General features: G+C 31.4%; 1 long non-coding RNA gene across 1 annotated transcript; it reads left to right on the plus strand.

Annotated features, from left to right (window-relative positions):
* The first annotated feature begins 1,239 nt into the window (after window positions 1-1,239).
* LOC132556496 (uncharacterized) lies at window positions 1,240-8,378 on the plus strand. Its single transcript, XR_009554474.1, has 3 exons — window positions 1,240-1,605; window positions 2,593-2,658; window positions 5,546-8,378. It is a non-coding gene; the product is annotated as an uncharacterized LOC132556496 (long non-coding RNA).
* Window positions 8,379-8,952: the final 574 nt, after the last annotated feature.

The raw sequence follows: 8,952 nt of genomic DNA on the forward strand, positions 1-8,952 counted from the left end.
TATAAATGGTTATATAAAATGACCTAACATAAGTTTAAAACTTCTTTTCGGATCGATCGGACCATAGTCACATCGGTATGTCTGTATGTCAGCTACCTAATTATTACTTGGGTTTCGAATCCCGTTTTCATGGTATTTACGAGCAAATTTGCAAAAAAACATTGATATTGAAGTTAGAAAACATTTTAAAAGAACGTTTCTGTGTTCCTTTATATACTTGCATTTCAATGATTCACTTACAAACACTAGTTTTCCGAAGTCGTTACGTCGGCAGACTTTTCCCGCAAAACCCACATGGTTAATGTTTACGTAAAGTATACGCCTACTCTCTAAACTGTTTGTTATGATACAAAGTTCGAGCGAAATGTCCTTAAGATGAATGGAAAACAGATGTATACTTTTCAAAATTACAAATGCATTGAAATGTTTTATAAACTGTTCTTGTTGATTAAAAACTTCAACATTATGAGTAATATCTCTATCGCTTAGAGATTAAACAGAGAGGATATCCGAGAATGATACTTTCGGATTACGGTTTCTTCTTTCACGGGTTATAAGTGGTAATGAAACTATCTATTTTTCTCAATTTTGAGTAAGGGTTCTCGTCCTCTGAAAGGCCATGGTATTAGTAGACCTAAATACCGCTCGTGTCGTCTTAGCAGTGATGGGTCTGATCAGTACCATTTTGTCTCGTTTTTGTCAAAAAATAATAATAACACGAATAAACTGGAAATGATTCATGATTAAAAAGTATGAATCAATATTTTTTCACAGACTTCGACTGTATATAAAATCCTTGATCAAATAGAAATATTACCCAGCTTTTAAATGTCATCGATTAAAAAAACCTTTTCCTCCTCTTTATAAATGTCAAAATTTCATAGTAAATTTTATACGTTAAAATTTGCATATCAACTTTGAAAACCTTAACGAGACAAGTATTTTTTGGAGAAAAAAGGCAAGTTAACTCAAATGTTATTTGCTACATACATGAAATCAGCCCCCCATCATTTCAATTACACGTCCTAGAATAGATGAAACAACAACCAGCATAAAGTATGTTCCGGCAACTCGTGTTATAACACTTAAGGTAAGCGGAGCTGTGATTGGGTGAATATTGATGTCTACCTTAGTGCTTACATATTTTGTACGTTACCTGTTCAGGTGGGTGACATCCCAGAAATTGTACCGGTGTCAGAAGTATGGATGCCGAATACAATAATGAAAGACGCTAAGTTATAACCAGTTGTTTACTCCTTGATTCTATTAATATTCATCACAGTCAGAGTGTGTTAAATATCTGAAGAAAATATATCTAACGTCTTTAGTAGATGATAATTTAACTACACGTTACGAAACATCTTATATCCGTTAATTTGATACGGGTGGTCGTCTCGTACGGACAGCCGTACTGTATACATACAGTAACTCTTTACAGTAGGCCTACTGTAACAGATCGGCCTTGGTCTGAATGTGACAGCCATAGAGACGGACTGTTGTAGATGTAGGGTATTTTGTTACGTTTCGTGTTTTGAAGCGACTGGAATACGTACAACATGTGTTTTAAAGTGAAGTGCCAAAAATGTCAAAAATTTACGTGGAGTGGTAAGATATATTTATTTGATGTTGATGATGATGTCAGAACCGATTTCAATCACAGGGGCTAATTATACTGAAAACACAAGAGTCGGATATTCCATATGTGAAATATAGCTGTTATACCACTAAAAACATTGAATTATCCATATATAATTCTTGCCATTTTAGTAATACCTTTGTATTATAGTAATATTTCACACAAAGGTTCTGGTTCCTGTAGTCAAAATGCGTTAATATGAATATGACTGGAAGTCATAATTAATAAGTATATTTATGTATATTCAGACTCCGTTATTATAGTCAATAGGTAAATAATTATTTTGACAGCAACATATTATCACTTTCTTCAAAAGTACTGGAAGGATTTGTAATTTTTGTATTTTTTTTATTTGGTAAAACACAATATTAAAATACATACAAACATGTAAAATAACAATTTTGTTGAACCAAGATAACACAGTAAAGTCTGAAGACTTATTTCCACTGTGATCATTCTCAAATTGTTGTGTAGGTTTATCTTAGTTATACCATATTAGGATTGATGAGATCTTTTTTTTTATCTAACTTTCAATGGTTAAACACCACCTCCCTTTAATGGATATGATAGTAAAAACAGTTCTTCAAAAATTTAATATTTACATCTCAAATATGTTGTGATGCTATAACTATATACAGTGTTCAAGAATCTCTCTAAATTTAGCATTGCATTTATCAGTAATAAAATGTTTCAGAATGAGACTCACAAAATTGTTATCAGCAATACAAAAGAGTGGTGCACACAGTTTATAAGGGGAACCACAGAATTAGATCAATTTCAGTGACAAGTACAGGTGTAATGTGTTGACCCCTGGAGGATAAGATTACTCAGTAAATGTTACAGCATGGTACACTGACAGTGTAGTAGAATTCCATAGGTTTACGTCATTTCTTCAGTTAATTTTCTTCATTAATATTGTCATGTCACTAAAACATCATGATGACATTGTTTTACAGGTTGTGGGAAGCATATTGAGGTGGTACTTGACGGGGTAGCTGATGAAGATAGATGTAAATGTCCACGTAAGAAAGAGAAAAAATGTGTGATCATATGAATGAACTCTGCATGATGAAAGGTTTGCGTTGGATTTTGCAGCAATTTTTACTAATATTTTACTAATATTGCTATGACTTAGCCAGGTAATGAATTTTGGAACAAATAACAGTGCAATAAAGAAAATGTGTAAGGAAGATGTATGTATCTAAAGTGCTCATTTATAAATTTATAACAAACTGAAATATTAAAATGAAATATGATAAAAATTATCATATAATTAATATGAAATGAGAAATAACCTGGTGTTTGCCAGCAGGTTTTGCATCTCAGCACGATTTTACAATGACTCGTGTCTACAGTTTCTTTGGTGTTACATACGGTATAGATCCTTACAAATTATATCATTACAAAATGTTTGCTTCTCTGGTCCACGGACTGGTTTCAGATATATGGCTATCAATATACGATATGGTTGTGTATTCATCATGTTGTGTCGTGCTAAACTTTGTGTAAATGGCAGGTTTTTGCAGTTCTAAAGGTAAGGGAATTGGGCACAATAGGGAAATGGAGATAAATCTTCTTAATCCTTTTCATCGTATGGAGTAAATGGGTTGGGTTGGGTGGTGCAAAGGTAATAAATACATTGTCACGTAGGTGGCTATTTCCTGATAAGGCACAGAAAGGTATGAGATCACCTGATTTTCCACATTGGTTTTACCTGGGTACTCCTGTTTCCTCACACAATAAGACCCTTTGTGCACTTCAGGTGTGATTTAAAAATCGTGATTATAAAATCAACAAAGTTTCTGACTGATATACTGCATTAACGATTTTGCAGGAGATGGGGGCGTTGGATAAAAAGAACATTGTTCCCATGATTACTGTCTTTGTTTCATCGCATTAATAAGGAGGAAAGTTAAAACAATAAAAAATTTAATTTAATTAAATTAAAATTCCTTTGAACACATAGACATTTGCAAATATTTTCAGGCTGCCATTTTATATATATCATGCAAATACAAGTTGTCTACTTTGATTGTCAGTAATTTGAAGCATAAAAAACACATGAATGTACATGCATGACAGCATGACTGATTGATTTACACACTGTTTTGTTTGTTTTGTTTAAAAGCTTTTTATTACGGCTTGTGTTTGATCTTTTTGAAGACCTTCATAACTTATTTTTCAAAAATAATAAAAAGACTTGCTCTAAAAAACTTGATTTTTTTTGGTGCATGTTTGTGAAATGCTAAAGAAATTGTACAGTAGACCAACTCTCTTCCACATCTAATAGTTGTAATTTCACTAATACAATTTACTAAGAACGTTAATAAATATTGTAATATTCGTTATGTAGGACAGTATTTGAATAGGAAAATGCATGACTGAAGTCAAACAGTCTGGTGATTCTTCTCCACTTAAGATTTATCAGACACATACTCCTCAGATTTCATCACGAAGTGGATTTATGATTTATGAGATGTGCTGTTGCTGTATGTATTGTACACATAGATTCAGGATAAACAGCACTTTTTAGTTATTAGTGATATACCATCAAATCAGAAAAGTAAATTTCCTTTCTGGACAGTTGATGGCAAAATTTGTGAAAGTAAGTCACATGTGAAAGAAAGTTGGTTGACAAGATACATTTTATTACTAAAACTACCTAGAACATGCTAAAATCTTCATATCCTGTGACATTTCCTTGTTTTCTATGGTCCTTGAAATTTGTTTGGAGGAGCATAGAGGTGCCCACAGTTAAGCAAGATCATGAAACTTGGTGTATATATGGGACATACTAAGGCAATGTGAAGTGTACCAAATCTAGGGCATGCAACCCCTCAATTACAGAAGTATTGCACTTTGTCAAAATTTTGTGTCTGGTGCACAGCTTTGCTGTCATTTGATCTTGGATAAATGATGCGCAGTGCACCAAATTCAGGGCCCACAACAGCTTAACTACAGAGTTATTGCCTTTGTTAAAAGTTTGTGTCCAGACTACCACTTTAAATTGAAACTTGGTGTATGCATTGATCATACTAAAAGGATGTACAGTCTACCAAAATCAATGCCTGCAACCCCTTGATTTCAGAGTTATTGCCCTTTTATGTACAAACCATAACTTAGTCTGCATTTAAATTACAATAATGAATTGTGATGTATACATTTGTCATACAAAACTAGTGTGCTGTATACCAAAATATAAGGTTCAAAACCCCAACTACAGAGTTATTGCCCTTTGGTGTCTGGTTTGTAATTATATAGCTTTGCTTTCATTTAAGCTAGGATCATGAAATTTGATGAATACATTGAAAATATTAAGAGGATGTGATGTGTACCAAATTCAGGGGCTGCAACCACATAATTACAGAGTTAATGAACTTTGTTAATATCCAAAGCATAACTTTGCTTTCATTTGAACTTGATAATGCAACTTTGTGTATGTATTGGTCATATTAAGAAGATGTACATTGTACCAAATTAAGTACCTGAAACCACTTTATTACAGGATTATTCCAATAGCCATTTGTTACATTTTGTGAGCAGTAAAGTTGTTTTTGGGGAGCATTCATCAGATTTACTGATACTCTTGTTTTCTTCATTTGATTTTAATGTTCTTTCTTATTTTGGCATTGTGTTCTTCTTGACAGCATAGTTGAATTGATGCATGAAACAGGTGATATCACAGGCTTGGTGAAATAGAGTAATAACAAGGCTGTTTCATGCGGTTTCCAAGCCTCAAAATCACTTCCAATACACATGTTAACTGCAATGTTACTCATTTCATTTGGTACTACAGTAAATTAAATGGCTCATTATATATAACAAAACTTGTGAAAAATCACAGTCTCCTTGATGTTTAATAATGAAAACAATAGTGATAATCACAAATCGTCTCCTTTTCAACCACAGGAATGACACTGTTTGACTGGCTAAGGCAACAGGCTGGAGGAGGATTATGGAATACTCAAAGAGACTACTACTTCAGGATGAAATCTCAGAACTGTTCATTTTCATGTACCATGGGACATTTCTTTATTGCATTTGAGCAGATACATATTTTGCAATAAACTATTAGTTTCAAAAATAATAAAAGAAGACAGAAAGGAGGATATGTGTTTCTCCAAGCATAGACTGAACCTGTATATTTATTCAATATTTTTCGTAGTTTCAAATTATTCCAGTCAAAATTAACCCTTTCTGTAACCATATCAGTAGCACAAATCATTCATAAAAGGGCTTTCCAAACAATTCAATTCTATTTTTTGTGATGTTAGTAGAAATATGTATATGCTTTATGTGTTTGTAATGTAAAATGTACGTGTTACCTTGAATATCCAGCAGATAAACAGCTGAAAATAATTGTTAAATGTTCTGTATACATCTGAATGTGAAAAGTATAGATTATTTGATTTTGGAAACTCTTTCTGAATTCTTTTCTCTCCACAAAAATTTCTACCATGTAATTTGTCGATCAACAATTTCCAGACTTTTCAACCGAGAAAAGTTCAGGTAGAATTTTATTTAGTCAGCACACTTTTTTTTATTGATAGACTTATTTCTATGGAACCTATCTTAATTTGCTTTAATTAATTGTCATCAAGCTGTATATTCACAAAAGATTGTTAAACTTCCTTTAGTTGACATATTATTGTGAAGTCTGTATATATGATTGTATTACAATCCAAAGACGATTCTTCAATGCAGTTTTTTCTAGTGATGACCAAGTTTTTGCATTATTTTTATATGTATTGAGGTCTCGGCTGGCAATTATTTGATGTGCTGGAATATCCATGTGCCATCCATATAGGTGGGACTTTTCGGTGACCTGACATGTTTAAATATCAACATATTATTATAATATTTGTAAGTCCTAGTAATATACTCATACATATGTTCTCTGCTTATAATGTAAAGGCATTTATGAAAAATTGTCAGTATAAGGCAGGCCTGAGAAGTTTGTAGTAGGATATATACCATTGGTAACTTTATAAGCCAATCAAAAAAGAAGTTATCTTGATACAACTAGTCAAACTTATTAATCGGTCTACATATATATATGTATTTGCTAAAGAAAATTTGAAATGATAATTGGCACAACTTGTGTTTTATTTCTAAAAACTTGATTAGATCAAATTGATGGTTCAGTTACAAGCACAGTAGTTACATACAAAGTTACTCTAAAGTTTGTACAATATTTGGTGAATTTAACTCGTGACATTTGGATGAAAGATGAGAAATACACTTTTTCAGGAGTTGGCTCAAAATCATTTTTTTTTTTATGAAATATAAACAAATTTGATTGAGATGCAACATACTTGTTTTTATTAAAATCATGCACAAACAATAATAAAACTAATTTTGATTTTATTGGTTTAGAAAGATGCAACAGAACAGAGATAATTTTGTAACTCGGTAAATGACTTTCTGAAGTGTCAATCAGTTGTAAATTTATTTACCTGTAATATCATTTACAAGACACTGCCTTCATTTGTGTTTACATATCATTTCTTTATCCTGTCACAATGAATGTCCATTTTAAGTTCTGGACTTCAAGCAGAACAAGTTTGGGATTTTTGTCTGGATATTGGTGCTTGATATACATATATGTATCCAGACTGCGAACAGAAAATGGGTAGAGTTTTCATGTGGAAAAATGTAAATTTAGTTTCTATTATTAGTATTTTTTTTTCATGTGCCAAAGTGTTCCAAGGATACCTACTCCGTGTATGGTACATAGCTATTGTCTTAAGCTGATATATAGTACATACAGTACATAATGTAACTAAGGGGTGCTAGCTAGGGTATCATCCTTTGCTTACAAGTCAAAATAGTTCCTGGTTATTCCAGAAACTTCAAATTCCATGGTATGCAAGATTGTACAGCAGTGCAAATCAGTTCCCTTTTTTCTGTAATGATGTTTACAAATGCTTCCTTGTGTTGATGAGAATGTTTTACTGTATGTCAATATATAAGTATATTTTGTGGTGTTTAATCGATAGACTGGTTAAAAACATACATATCATGTCGCAGTAGCATTAACTTAATGCTTTATATGCATTTGTTCTCACTTCATGTTATGAGATTGTTAATATATATATTTTTCTGTTGTATCTTGCTAAAATATTACATTAATTGATGTATTTAATTTCCTACAATATATTCAAGTAGAAATTTAAGTACACTTTAGTTTAGAGAGATAAACATTCTGCTTTATTTTACTACTTTGCTTTATGTACCATTAGTGCCTAATGGTGGTTGTGACAGCTTGATAATTGGATGTCATTCAATTAAACAAAATTTAGTGATATTAAATACAGATAATTGTTGTTAAATATATAAATATATTTTTAAGATATTTCTTATAGGTATTAAGATAATACATGTGATATAAAAAAAAAACATCTATTTACAAACACTTTCAAAAATCAATCTAAGTGATGGAATTCATTTATCTCAAAATGTAATCAGAAAGAAAATTTTATTTTTAAAAAATTCTTCATAATCAAAATTTCAAACACAAATGCAGCATACTAGAATTTATCTGTTCATTGTTAACTCGTGTGAAACATTCCTTTTATTTTATAGGTTGATGTACTTGTTTAGTATCAAGTTTCTGTTGAGTATTGTTCAACAGTTTATTGTAAAGCTTTAGTTTGTATTTTGGTAAATACTGTCACTATTTTAAAATTGTATTTGCCAAGAAAATGTGCTATTTTTATGAATAAAAAAAGTACAGAACTCACCATGTTATTTTGTATGTATCAATTGAAGTTCATTGTTTTGAAAATTGCAATGTTTTCTTGTTTGTTCCCCTTTGTAAAATTTATTGCACTTTCATTTTTTGAAATCAAAACAATCCTTGTGATTTAGTTCTCCTCTAACACTATTAATATGCTGTATGGATTGTTTAGGATATTGATACAATTTAAAGGCAAATCTTATATTGCACAATTTACTTCCTTACAAATTAACAAATTATTGTCATTACAATGGTATTTCCTGAAAAACTTAGAATCAGTAACAAATTTTCAAATGTCAAACTTATTTATGCAAAGTTTGAGAACTAAAATTTCTAAAAAGATGTCTGTTTGGCATGGCCATTTAAATTCAAAATGAGTTTAGTCATATTGAACTAAAGTAATATACTGTTCTAAGAGGGGATATTTTCATCTCGCATCTTAAAAAGAGCAATTTTTTGGTGTGGAATATAAGATATTTGGGGCTCCTCTGTGGTCTTGTACAAAGCAGGACTATATGTAATGAGTATCAACATCTAAGTAACAAAACAAATATGGCTATTTAACTCTTATTCTGGG

Source organism: Ylistrum balloti, unplaced genomic scaffold (genome assembly GCF_031769215.1).
Source record: "Ylistrum balloti isolate Yb309-2 unplaced genomic scaffold, AGI_CSIRO_Ybal_v1 Utg370572, whole genome shotgun sequence".
Classification (NCBI taxonomy): Eukaryota; Metazoa; Mollusca; class Bivalvia; order Pectinida; family Pectinidae; genus Ylistrum; species Ylistrum balloti.